The sequence below is a fragment of the Mastigoproctus giganteus genome, chromosome 3 (genome assembly GCF_048544385.1).
Source record: "Mastigoproctus giganteus isolate SK-2022 chromosome 3, ASM4854438v1, whole genome shotgun sequence".
In the NCBI taxonomy this organism is placed as follows: Eukaryota; Metazoa; Arthropoda; class Arachnida; order Uropygi; family Thelyphonidae; genus Mastigoproctus; species Mastigoproctus giganteus.
Genome location: NC_143577.1, coordinates 182,161,761 through 182,176,416, shown reverse-complemented (window position 1 = coordinate 182,176,416; position 14,656 = coordinate 182,161,761). Strand labels below are relative to the sequence as shown.

Here is a 14,656-nt window from a genome sequence, read left to right as displayed (position 1 = left end):
GTTGTTTTTCGTAGTTTCTTACACAGACGTGGTAGCGGTAAAAAAAAAAAAAAAAAAAAAAAATGCTAATAGTTGATTGTAGTATCACTACTGGAAGTTCATTAATCCATGTAGCATGGTAAAAGGTTGTATACAAAAGGCACTACTTCGAAATTGATTAATCAACCTGAAAATGTGATCTCGGTTGTGTATTCAACTGGCAGTGCACTGTCTGCCTGTGTTTTGAACTTTTTCGGGCATGCACTCTACCGTATCGGCACTCCCTAAATTCCCGTTAAGTTTCGGGTTCATGGTGATATATCGATTATTATCTCTGGAAGGAGTTCGGCTCCCAGCTGTTCGCGTCGGTGAAGAGGGTCAGAGCAGATTCATTTCCTCTTTTGTTTTCTACACGTCGGTAGGCACGCAAGGTGCTCACCTAGCGCATATCTTACTGAACTCATTCAGTGATTGCCAATTCCAGTGATATCGCCAAATTGGGATTGTGATTCTTCGGTTATCCTGTATTAGTTCTCTACTCGTTGCAGTCACTCAGTGGAATGCTGCTGCTGGTCGTCCACTTTGCAGATTGCTATCCGGAGATGTGTTACCACTTTTGAGCCCTCTAATCCACCTTCTCACTGTCTGTTCACTAAACAGACATGTCCTTTTTTTAGGGCGAAGAAACGTCCAGCCAGTGGAGTATGTCTTTTCTTTCCTGCCTCTTTCCGACAGTTGTTTTAAATAAATTTGATATTTTGTGGCTTTTCACTCGCTTAGAATTGTATGTACAGTAAGTTTCCTCAGTAGCACTGCTCCACAGGGAATGTATAGGTGTCGACAACGCCTTACAGTGGGGGCCCCGAGGAACTTAGAGGGAAGGGGGTCGCAAAGTTTTAAATGTGACTTTTTTTTAAATTTCCAGTGAAACGGTTTTATTTCATGAAGTTGCAAGGTTCTGTTGTTGTTTTATTTGACATAAGAGTAGATTAAAATTTAATTATTAAAAATAAATGGTATATTTTTATTTATTAATTATACACTTGGTGGGATTGGATTAAAAACGGAGGAGGGGGAGCTGGGAGTTACAATACGGGGAGATATGAAGTTTTCTGAAAAGTGTAAACGGTCGTCCGGGAAAGGCCCATGGTAGTCCTATTGATGATTTGTCAAGCGTTGTCCTGTGGAAATAGGGGAAGTCATAATCCCTCTTATAAGGCAATTGTAAGACCATATATGGAATACTGTGCTTGAAGTATGGAGATCTAATCTGAAAAAATACGATGAGCTTCTTGAAAGGGTCCAAAGACGGCAACTTGAATGGTGAAACTGCACTCTTCACATTTCTAATTGTTATATGCGTCGGTATTCCTGGTTCTAAATTTGAATTTAGATTTTTATTGGCGAATTATATTTGGATTACAATTATCTTTTGAGGGTTATCTTAACAGTAGAACTTCAGTTGATATTTTAGTCTGAACACAAAGTTGTTTGGCTTTGGGTTCGTACATTACATTATTTTATTACATAGGAAAAGGAACATTTTAGATGGCTCAAGAGTATTAATTAATCATATTACATACGTTTTAAATATATTTTTAAACGCGTTTAATATAATGTAGAAACCTTTAAGGAATCTTACTGGATATATAAAATATCACCATCTTTTATCTTTAATGATTAGTTTCAAATATTAGTTCAGAAGGTGCTTTAAGAAGAATTAAAACTTAGGAAGAGGAAAACACATTATTCCCTTTCCAAACTACCTCAAAATTGAAACAGTCTTTTAGCTTTAATAGAAGTTAGAATACAATGGTAGCAGTATTTTAATATTAAAGTACGTATGGCCAACTTTTGATATATTTTGAAACCTGGTTCATTCTACACTGCTCATCATTTAGTACGCTGATCGGACATTCGTAAGATCAGCGTGCTAAATGTACTTGGATGTTTTCGATTCAGGTAAATATTCATTTATTTTGAACAATTTCACATTGTCCTCTTACTTGACATTATTTTGGTATAGTTCAGTGCTTTGTTTTGCAGTTCTCTTACATTTAAAAAAAATAGATTATATTCATTAAATTAAAAATCGTTACATATTAAAAAATACTCATATAATACATGTATGTGTGATTAATTTTCTCGCTCTCAGAATTTACGAAATTATTACTAGCTTTATGTTTCTCGTTAGGTATGAGAGGCGGAGCGGGAAGTCGTTCATAAAGTTACGATGGAAACAAACTTCTAGATATCTGACCTCATCTGTTCCTTGTCCATGTGAGCAGGTTTATAAACGGCACTGACATAAACTCTAACAAGCGGTACCAGTAACTAAAAGAATCCGATATTGAAAAGCAGCTGTTAGTAATCCAACGGATCATAAAATCTCCATCCGTCTGCTATTCTTCACTGCTATGTAGTTTCCTCCTTACTCTCCGATATGTTTCCATCAACGATGGCGTCACTGAGTTCATTGAATCGTATTGTGCCGTAAATGGCGCAATACCAAGCACTGAATGCTGGTCGTGGGATTCCGAGAATGAAAAGAATTTTTATGCGTTTTACCAAACTCCTTTGACTAATTGGATGTGGAGAGTTAGGAGACCAATTAAGTACAAGGAAAGAGGGGGAAAACAACGAAAAAAAGGAAAAATCCAATCCATAAGAAAGTCCAGCGTTTTTAATTAAGTTAATTATAATAATTAACTTAATTAAATTAAAAAAATATTAAGTTAATTATAATAATTATGGGCTTCTCTATGACAAACTATACCGTCCTTCATTGTGTCACAAAAATACAGCATTTGTCTTTATTTATAACTGAAGTTTCTAAGTCTTCGTTGGATGTTTTAGCTTCACCACACCTTTTTTAGTTGCTGTATATTACGATTCTGCCGCTTTCACATGATGATTTAGTACAAACTGCGAGGCTGATCTCAGTCTTTCGGTGTGAAATCTTTAATTTGGCCGAATTGTTGCCTTTCATCCGGTGCAGTTCAAGCGCTTATGGGATAACTGTGTTAGAAGCGGAGTGAAAAAAAAAAAAAAAAAACCGGGTCATTTGTTCAGTTCTGAATAGGCACATGATTGTATATAAGAGTTAAATCAATAAGTTGTAGACGTCCTTCAAGGTAAGTCATAATAGGGCATAATACAATATATCTTAAAACTCTCTATATATCAGTACCATTCTATACTGATGTAAAGATACATTCATTACCGCAATTACAAATTTGTGTGGCCCAGCATGATTGTACGCTGTAATGTTGTTTTGACCTGCCTGCCTATGCTGTTCCTCTGTAATCAAGGTCACTCTGTCAAGGTGAGCTGTAAGCTCTTTTTTAAGGCAATTTCATCTGCATGAAGTTTAAATTGCTGTACTATATGGAGTTCCATGATTGTAAATAAATTGAGCGAGGATTTTGCACAATAGGTTTGAAAATATTCGCTTCCCCCCCCCCGTTGATTTTGAAGTTAACGAACCTCAAAAACATTTATTTGTCAAGTACAGAAGGAAATTTCGTGAATAAATAGCAATTGTAAGATTTCTTCAGTTCCCACTCCCTCGAAAATAGTTCCTAGGTACGCTGATGTTTTGGACTACTAATTATAATAATTGGAAATAGCATTTTACTTAATAATAGTAACCTAGCAACAATCGGTTGCTATTATTATTAATAGTAACCTATTGTTGCTAGGTTACTATTATTATTAAGTAAAATGTAAATAAATATCTTTATTGCAGGCAGCGATTGGTTACATGATTGCCTGATGCAATAATACCCACAACAGCGACAATGCTAGGGGTTTAACATTAAATAACTAATACAAGAAAAATTACTTAAAACATATATTAGGACATAAAACGTATAATTACATATTTTACATATAAAATTAATATTAACATGTGAAATGAAGACACATGAAAAGCGAAGAAAAGACGATGGCAGTCACTCGGTTGAAGACGAAAGCTGGTCCATGATGATGCGTCTTCTGTACGATTTGTCCTCTATGAACTTTTTGTAGTCCACATCTATCTCCTGGACGTTGTGGAGCATCTCCATGGGCAGGAATCTATCCCCTATTCTGAGCCTCCACGCTACAGACTGCAGAGAGGGGAGGGCTCTTAAGGGTTTCGGGGGGATCCTCCAATTGCACATCTGCCAAAAATTTGGCGTATTGACTTCACCCGCTATCATTTTAATTGACACAAGCAAGTGGAGAGCAAATATCCGTTTGGAGACTTTTCTGTAATTTAGAAGTTGGGTTATATCTGAAGTATGTATGAGTGGTGTCAGTTTATGCTTGAAGAGGACCCACCGAAGAATCCAGTACTCATCAGATGCTATCCTGGAGAACATTTACATGGAACTCCAGAAAGCCGCAATCCTGGTAAGAGAGTTTCTCGACCAACAGTAACAGCAATAATAGTAACAGGACACAATCAGCCCCAAATGCACTTGGTATCAGTACCTGTCATGGGTCGAAAAAAATTTCATAAAAGGGTTTATATATATATATAAAATACTTAATAATAAAACATAAAAAGATGGTGAAATTTATAAACTGGTATAAAGAGTTAGTTATTGCAGTTTAAATGGAAATAGAAATAAATGGAAATGACTTTGGAGCAGTACCAATTTTCTGCACGCGCTTAACAGCAAAGAGATCGATTTGAAGAACTGATTGCAGAGATTTGCATGAGCCGGTTTATTGGAAAAGTCCGGATCCTGACCGGCTAATATTTTGACTCGCATCAATGCAATCGTCTGTACTTCATCACTTGGCAAAGTGGAAGTAATTTTTCATGCTCTCTTATACCCTGTGATTATGTTGAATTCTTTGAGCTGAGCTATTAAAATGAACAGCTCTTAATGAAATCCTAGAAGCGGATTTACTTGGTCCTTGCTGTTAGATAACCAAATGGTCACCTTGATTTTAGATAAGCTCTTTTGGCGTGGTTTGATTGCTTTGTGTTTTACCTGAGTAAGCTTATCAGTTGTAGCCGAAGGAATTATATTCTCCTTAGCCGAGTGGTTAGTATGCGTACAGGGTTAAGTGTAATTACGTGTAATACTACAAAATGATAATGTTCTTGTATTCTCTGTCATGAAAACTTCAGTGAACCTATTTGGCCGTCCCGGACTATAAGCAGAATTTATTATTATGATTATTACTATAGAAGTTAAACTTGGAGAATTATTGTCGTATTATTATTCGGTCCTTCGTGTCAGTGTTGGGACTTCACTATTTGTGTCTATTTGGAGATCAAGTTTCGATTCTGTTTCCAGATCGGACTCATTCATGCCTGTCGGTGATCGCTGGAACTTCTACAGAGATTTTTGAGGTAGTCGAGCGAAGGGTTATTTTTATTATTTTATTTATTTCAGTGTTTCTGTTTTTCTAGAAAAACAGAAAACTGATCGTGGAGAAACTGACCTCAATTAATAACATGTGTTTAATCAAGAGGTGTCGTTCGTCAGGGTCGCAAGAAGTGATTCAAAGAATTAGTGACGTGCCGGTACAAGCCTGATCAGTTTTGTTGAGATTACCTACTGGTCGTCATACATCTCGTGAGACTAACATTCCCTGCAGTATAGTATGTCTTAAAGCTAGGTCTTCTCTTGTTTCCCTATAAAATCAAACTTCGCCTACTGGACGATTTACAACGTTGCGCCGATTATTGAATATCTTATGGACGGATGAATCTGCCTACAGTTTGTGCATTCACAGGCCTTGGTGGGCCTGTGAAGGCACAAGCTGTCGAATTTGGGGTAGAGAAAGAATCTCCACCAATTAAAGGTTGGTGTGGATTTACGGGGTAAAACCCGTTGAAACCATTAACAATCGAAGTAATTTTGAGATATGCGCAATTGACTGCACAAGATATACAGTATCTTGTTGTACTGCATACTAAAATTATCCCAGAGATTAATGAACGTCATTTACATGGAAGCATAATTTTTATGCAGGTTGGTGCTACGCTCTCCTCCCCCTAACATTGACAATAATGTCAAACATCCTAGGAGAAATCTTCACAAATGAAAATTTTATCATCAATAAAGATTGGCAAAAAATTTTTATCTTTGCGTCACCTGCTGGTGAAATTCGGAATTGATAGTTTAATGAAAAAACTGTTTTTGATATGAATGGTAGTTTTCGAGTTTTTAATTATTAAAAGTGGGAAAGTGTTTAATGACCACCTTGTATTTATGTAGTGTGTTGGGTTGCAAATTTTTTTTTTTTTTTTTTTTTTGCAATGGGGAGGGGGTAAATACATAGCATCGTATTTACAAGAATCTTATTTATTTACAAGAGGAAGTTCAGTGAACTTTAGTGAAATACGTTTTAAATGACATTATGACAGTGCTAATCATGTATATGTAATTAAGGCGATATAAGTAATGAACTTCTGATGAGAAAAAAAAAAAAGTTAACAGCTATGAGTAGCATAGTGGAAGCAAAGATTACTCTCTGACATCGCATTTGGAATTGACTCATGGATTTGAGGACCAGCTGGGTCGGCGGTCACTTATACGATGTGAACCGGGGCACATTGGAGTCGTGCTAGATCTTCTCAACCTTTCCGGTCATGATTTCCAGCATGGCACCTGGGATCATCAGGTATGGGAAGCAAGAACAACCTCGTGGCATTAGCACGAAGGGATATTTGTTGAAAACTGGGGTGGGGGGTTTGCAAGCTTTGTCTTTGCGCTTCGAAGAATTCTGTGGTGACTTTCGGGAATATTGAAAACTCTAGTCTGGTTGCTTAGGCCTGGAGAAGCGATGTTCGAAGACTCACTAGGCGTGATAGCATCTCCATCATGCTTGGGACTGGTATCATGTGGGAGAGTAACCTAGCGAGAGTGACAGTGGTTGTTCTGATGAGGGTGAAACTGCCAATGAATTAATCCTAGGGAGATGTGGAGAATGCTTCTGGAGATGGTAAAAGGTTTTCTTAGAATGCATTTGAGCCACTGCCGGATCCAATACGCTACGCCAGTGACAGTTGTAAGTGGGCCACTGGGAAAATGCACCTTACCGCTTATTGAGTGATTAGTGTGGGATGATGAACACTAGTCAGTTCCTGTTTAGCTCTCTACGGAGCGACGAGTGCTTTTCTTTTGAACTCTCGAACTGTTGGGCGAAAAGTAAGCTAATCATACCAAATTATTTGAAGATCTTCATAATCCCGGACTCTATGGATATGATCTATGGGAGAACAAAGTACAACGGTTCTTTCTTCAAGATTGCAAAGGTTCGAATCTTTATACACCGGAGTATTTTTCCCCGTTCCTTTAAACGTGGAGTGAGATCTACGCGCGGACAAGTAATCCCGCGCGCGCTTACACACATACACACGCGCGGGACGAATGACTTGAGTGCGTGCGTGGGATTACCGATTCTGGAAATTGTGCATCTCGGCATTATATTGCATTCAGATTGTAATCGCAAATGGATGATTTTACGGGAAACCATCGTTTCACTATTCCAAAATCATCGTTTCACAATTTTATCGTATACAAAGGATTACAGTTTACCATAAGTAAACTGTAACCCTCCACATACACAATAGAATTACATAAGTGTTCGATATTTCTGGATTCCATGTAATCTTTTGTACACAATAAACTTCACTTGATAATGGTTCACGTTACTTAATTAGTGTTATTTATCTTTAAAGTCATTTCGTTTCACTTACAACGAGTCACTGTAAATTAGAAAATAAGTGGACACTGTTGATTTGTTTAGTTATTCTGACTTTAACTGTATATTACGAATATTTTTAATTTGACATTTGCTGTTGCTTTTTTTTATAAACAGTATGGTTTTTTTCTGTTTAGTGCTGTGCTGTTCAGTCGTCCGAACAAGACCGCATGAACACTAAGTCACCATGCATTTACCTGTTGAATGGACATAAAAGGTAAGTTTCTTCACAATTTTTTTTCCAACTAATTAACTACAAATTACATTTTTCTATCGGTGTAGCAACTCTGCTTAACGATTACACATAATCGTTGCTTATATCGAAACCTACACGAAATAGGTTTTTCCTTTAATTTTCCCTTCTGTAATGAGGTGAAGTATATTAACGAGGAAGACTTCGCTAAAATTTGCTGCAATTAACGCGTCAAGAGATTTTTAACTACCAATTACCATAAGCCGATTCTATTTTAAGGGTTAATTGGTTTCGAGTAATTTGAATTTTTGTACATGTGTATTGCGATTTTAATAGAAATAATTCCGCATAAATTTTCAAGGACCTTATCTATTTGGTATATATTTGCCACTTTGGTAACGAAAAACTATTGAAAAAACCCTATGGCGTGTCACTAACTAGTGAAGCTGTTAAAGTGTTGTTTATACGTATTAGCTACAATAAAGAAACTTTATAAAATAATCTACAATAATTATAAACAACATTTAACAAAATCCAAACATAACAATTTTAGCCAAAATAAATGGAGTACAGATAAATTTTGCATAATTTAAATAGATTGGTGTTTCATTTAACATTAAAGGGCTGAATTCAATATTATTAGATACGTATTACGGTGTCGTCTATACCTAATTGCGCCTTTTTAAATGGTTGGCAGATGAGAATGCTCAGCCTTTAGAAATTTTACCGAGAATTGTAAAATATTACTTTTGGGTAAATGGTTATCCACAAAGCAGTGTCATTTTAAATAGAATGATAAATAGTTTTGAACTAGATCAGCTACATGCGATAAATAAGAGCGATAGCAGAAGCGTACATTTGTCCCCGAGGTCAAAAGGTAGATTACAAAAACTATGGTTTTCGCCAACTTTTTACTCTGCACATATTTTCCCTGAAATTATTTTATTATTTTTGTTTTTGAAAAAAGTAAGGAAAAGATGCAGCAGTTCTGTGGATTATAAATCCATCAGAAGTTCAAGAGAATACCTTTTTTTTCATTGTTAACTTCATTTCCGGCTCATTTTAAAATACTTTTGACTACCAGATTTGTCACAAACTACTTTCGTTGCTAAGGTAAAAGGCATACGTTTTGGGATGCTGTTCCTATTCATCTTAAGGTTAATGGCGGAATCTGTCTCAACCTTTTTTGGAATTGCGAACGCTGCTCTATAATCTCTGGCTTTCCCATGCCGTGAAAGATTTTATTTTATAAGTATTCTCTTGTTATTTCTTTAGACATGCTTTTTTATTTAAAAAAAAAATCATCCTTTCGCGGCTTCCGCGAAAGGATGATTTTTGGATGAAAGGTTGAAATAAACGTGTATAAAAGTTTAGCTATTTTGATTATACAGAGGAGAATAATATAAGCACTGCAATATAACAATGTATACGAAGTGGATTTATATTAGTTTTAGTTATCATATCCAGTCATAAAAAAAAAAAAAAAAAGAGAGAACATTTCTGTAAATAATAATATGCTTTGTCATGTGCAGCGAACTCCTGGTCTAGTATTTATAGACATTCCATAGATCTCTAGTCTATATCTTTAATTTCCAAGATACCAAATCGGTGATATCACAGTATCGGTTACGTACGTGACCGATGGTATGCATTTTGTGAGATTGAATCCGTTTTTAAAATATGCATGGTCCATTATTAAAGCTGTTATATCGGCACTTAAATTTGTTCTGACCATTGATGTACCAAATATAAAAAAGCAAAAAAAAAAAAAAAAAAAACAGGGCGCTCGATGAAGGACTCTTCATAGCTGAACAACAATCGCAACCAACCCCAACGCTCTTACCCTTTTCCTATCTGTATCATACGTTATTTTGGAGAGGGACGATAATAGTATAGGGAAACAAAGAGATCCTTTAAAAAGAATGAATAACAGCACAAGAAAATTGTTCTGATTATATTTAACGCAAAATATTTGGTGTAGTGTCTTTCTCCCAACAATGGGCCGATGTTTTGGTTTGGCATAAATTTTTTTAGGTGGTGACAATTCCATATATGGCGTTGGGTATATATATCGCCATATATATATGGACTTGGCTCCACACAGTTCCATATACAGGTGACCCCCGCTTAACGCTGATCATTCGTTCCGGAAAAACAGAGCGCTAAGTGAATCCGCGCTAAGCGAGCGCCGCTTTCCCATAAGGTAACATATGTATTTGTGAGCTGCGGTCGGTGCCATAGGATATTTCCTAATCAATAATAAACGGTAATGAAAAGATGCACAAATGTCGGTCAAAATATTTAATATTCAAATATTTGCACATATAAAATATTCTGCATTACATACGTATAATTATGTGGTAACTACTTGCGTCTCAAAAGTAAACAAAATTCCAATTAAAATAATGAATTTAATTGATTTAATTTAATGGATGAATTTAATCATGAAAAATGTGTGGATTTTGAGTTGAACTTTGGCCCTCTTCCAAATAAACTAAAAGGGGTATTAATTTTAAATGGCCCGCAGCGTTACCACCCAACAATAAAGTCAACCGATCCTTCGCCGCTTTGAAACTTGGCATGTTTTTTGTTCTTTCAATATGAAACTTCTTTTAGGCATTCGTTTCCACAAAAGTCCTGCTTCATCTATGTTAAAAACTTGTTGAGAAGTATAATACCCCTCTTCAATAATTTTAACAAGTTCTTTTTTGAAAGTTTCGGCTCCTTAATCTGCACTAGCGGCTTCTCCCAGGATTTTAAATCTATTCTACCAGTTTTAAATGGTTCCACATTTTCTTTTTAGGCGAGTTTTCTTCAGATCATCGTATTGGCTAATCTCTTTCTCTCTCTCTCTCTCTCTCTCTCTCTCTCTCTCTCTCTCTCTCTCTCTCTCTCTCTCTCTCTCTCTCTCTTTTTAATATTTAACTTAACTGAATTCTGCATTGGAATATTATCTTCAAAAAAATTAGTCTTTCCATTTCAATCCTAATAGCCGGTCTAGTCCTAGTTGCTTGCAGTGGAACAGCTATCTTTCCCGCTGCTAAAATTAATTCTTTATTTTTTCATAATTGTTCTTACAGTTAAATTTGCGAGTCCTAAATTATGGCACACATCCGCTTGTCGTTGACCGGAATCGATTCGCTTCAAAACGTCTAATTTAATTTTCAAATTCAGTCTTTTTCTTACATTTATAGTTCGTACTGCGCCCAGACGTTGTTGCATTTTCATTCCTGTCGGTCATTATTAGCTCTTCGAAAATATAACTGCGTTGGTTGAATTAATTATGATACAATGTTCAAGTAAACTGTCCGTTACGCACGATGTCTAATACTGTACTGAGTGATGACTAACTAGACTTCGGATAAATGCATATAACGCAAATATTACAAGCAATATATTTGATCATTTTTTAAAATGTTGATCTCGGAACTACGTAACAAGTGACTGTACTTAAATTAGCGTGAGAGAAAATTTCACCGAGCGTGGGAAAATTGCTGAAGTCGGCGTGGGAAACGTTTTAATGCTGTTTTGCTATTCATTTTCAAGCTATCGATTCCACAAATGAAACGATTTCGTTAAATATGTCAAAAATGTAATCTGTAAAAGAGCGTTATAGTGATCTGTGACAGCGTTATAGTCAGATACGGGTTATAATATAAGAACAGCGTTATAGCGAATCAGCGTAAAGCGAACCGCGTTATAACGGGGGCCTGCTGTATATCCTTACTATTCGAGTTGATATATGACTCCTTTTTTTTTTTTTTTTTTATTGTATCGGTGTTGTGGGGGTTTAAGAACACTACATTACCTTGTCACTGGCTAAATTAACTTGGTGTTGGATTTAACTGTCCAGCGATGAATTTCTAATGAAATCATCTCTAAAGATAATTTTCTTTAAAGTTCTTTCTCTAAAGAATTTATTAGTTTTAAATATTATTTTTAAATACATATATGATAAGGTACTGTCCTATTGAAAATATATGGAATCCAGTCAATAATAAATTAAACAATTTTACAAATGCAGCAGTTGCTATTAAACCGGAAAATTTAACGTGTGTTGATAAATAGAAACAAGACTTTTTTTATTTTTTAATTGGTTAAGTTGTATATTATGTCATGTGTTTCGAACCCGAACACGCGACGGTTGTTGACATTCATGACAATGTCAGTGGTACAATAAACCGGATGGAAATTAAATAAGCAATAGGGTAAGATTAAAATGAGTACTTTGCGTTACTGAAGAACTTAACTTTTATTATTAATTACGGATTATTCATCATGCGTTTTACCGTTCTGCTGTTTAAGTCATCATAAATTCAAGAGCACTTAATGTACTAAAAAAAAAAAAAAAAACACCAAAGAACAACACGATGTACAGTGGATCACAGCATGAGAGAATAACCAGACATAGCCTTAATGTCAACCTGCGTAATATGTCATGCTGCATTATCAGCCACCCACAGTGAAACGTTTTTAACCCTCCACGAACCATACATCCGGTAAATAAAATAGCTGGAAAACAGGAAAGCTCATACGAAGTTAGCCAAAGGATTCTATGACAAATATTCAGGATATCCTGGGACGATGTTCCCTGGCTCATTTACAATGTATATTAAATGCTGTACAACCAGTGTATAAAAAATGCAAAGCGGAATGGGTAGCCTTCACAAGAACGGTGGAAAACGACATGAACTAGACACAACAGGCAATAGATATAGATCATTTTCTGTTCTAAAGGTCGGGTTATTTTTATTCTCCCCACCCCACAATCTTTACTTGTAATGTTGATTTTCTATTTAAAATTGAAAAATACCCCCCTGATGAAAGGGAAAATAAAAAAAACGCATCCAATTTTACATTATTTTCTACGTTTATGTTAGAGAAGGGCAGACAGCAATAATGATTATTCGTATTATTAAGAAAGGTTGCGCCTTCGTTTCCACCGGAGACTGGAATAAGAAACAAAGATTGTACAAATAACCCAACTGAGGGTAAGAGCCATAACTTTAAAAATTTGGTGAGACAAAAATATTCGAATATATGGGTGTTGATGAATAAAGTGAAGCAAGAGCTTGTTTCTGATTAGACGAAGGTACACAGAGGCTAATAAAAGAACTGCAACAAAGATAAAACGACAGGTTTATGAAACATTGCAAGTCCCTTTAAAAACGTTATGAAGAATATATAATATCGGTGTAGATACACCATAGATAACTCTTAAGAAATTACGATGGTAGTGTGGGAGGTATCATTTGCTCTGTATCTCATATATGTAAAGAATATATAAATAATGATGGAGACATATAAGGTTTTTTGGAAGCCGTTGGTCACAATATAAGATCTGTAGAAACAATTGGAACTTTCGAATTCCGAGAAATGATTGCATTTGTAATTTGGATCCATACATCATTTGTAATTTAAATTTATAGTGAATAAGATAATTGATTATCTCTTCAGTTTTCTTTCTTAAAAAAGAGGATGTGGCTATTCCAATGTATATATTTTTCTGGATATTTCCCTCTCACCTTTTGTTAACTTAGCATCGCATATCGATCATACGTAGTGTGAATCAAAAACGGAAAATGACCCCAGGGGCTCACATCTGGTGAATATGGGCTTGGCACATCCAGGGTCCTGAGCTGGATATCATCATTCTTCTCTTTCTTGGTGATTCCCTCTCTCTCTCTCTCTCTCTCTCTCTCTCTCTCTCTCTCTCTCTCTCTCTCTCTCTCTCTCTCTCTCTCTCTCTCTCTCTCAGGGTAATTCAGAAATTTTTTTTTGGCTGGTGCAGCATAAGCCTCAGGCTTTCTTGCACCATATGGCTATTAATAATAATAATAATGAACTGCTTTTATAAATACAGTAAGCTTATGAGCCTGCTTTTAAAACTGTGGTTGCTGTGAGTGGCACTCCAGATTGCCCAGTCTAGATCAAAACTGATCAGTTTTGCTTATTTGACTAACTTCGTATGCGAAACTACGTGATGGAAGTGAAACCTTATGCACCATAAAAAGTGTGCCATGAGATTGTTAGCACTGACATGCGTTGGCAATCTTAATTTGTAAAATTGGAGGAAAATTATGCATTTTGTGACCCATATGCCAAAAACATGCTATTCAGCTAATAAATGTATACGTAACTTCCTAAAACATTTCGAAGTTGGCATTGCAAAATGAGACGACCTATTTGTTAAAAGACAGGAACTTAGAAGAATTTTTATAATTCAGTATATAGTATACATTTTTCTTTGTTTTGTTTCTAAGGTACTTGTATTGCTTCAAAGAAATATGGAATGAAAGTGACACTTTCCTAAAGAAAAAATATTTCTAATTAAACAATTATTTCTGACCTTCCTAAAAAAACAATTATTTTATTAACTTTTATTCATAATATTTAATTAAATTATTGTGAAAATTCCTTTTTGTAGAAGATGTAGAAGATCTTTTCATAATAATACAGCGGAGTATATTAATCACTAATTACAGAAATATATAGAAAAATACCCAATATGTTGAGTTTATGTAAAATAATTCCATTTGCAAAATATACTTTAATTTTCAGCCTTCAGTATACAGACACTGCTTCAAATCCTGTAAGCCACTGTACCCGCTTTGGTTTCCTGGCTTAATCCCAACACTTATTTTTTGTTTTTTTTTCTTTCTTTTGGGGACCACTTAAGGAAGGAGAAAGCGTTTAGAGATAAGAAGATACATGACATTGCGGGCATCAAGGATAGCATTTGGTAGGATATTGGACGCTTTGGCATAGTTACGC

General features: G+C 35.6%; 1 protein-coding gene across 3 annotated transcripts in view; it reads left to right on the top strand.

The window, feature by feature from the left end:
• ex (FERM domain containing expanded) overlaps positions 1–14,656 on the top strand; it is a 329,475-nt gene that overhangs the window by 180,690 nt on the left and 134,129 nt on the right. For all 3 annotated transcript variants that reach the window (XM_090369513.1, XM_090369514.1, XM_090369512.1), the window contains exon 2: positions 7,827–7,906. The gene's annotated coding sequence lies outside the window, so the exon portion shown is untranslated. The remainder of the gene's footprint in view (positions 1–7,826; positions 7,907–14,656) is intronic.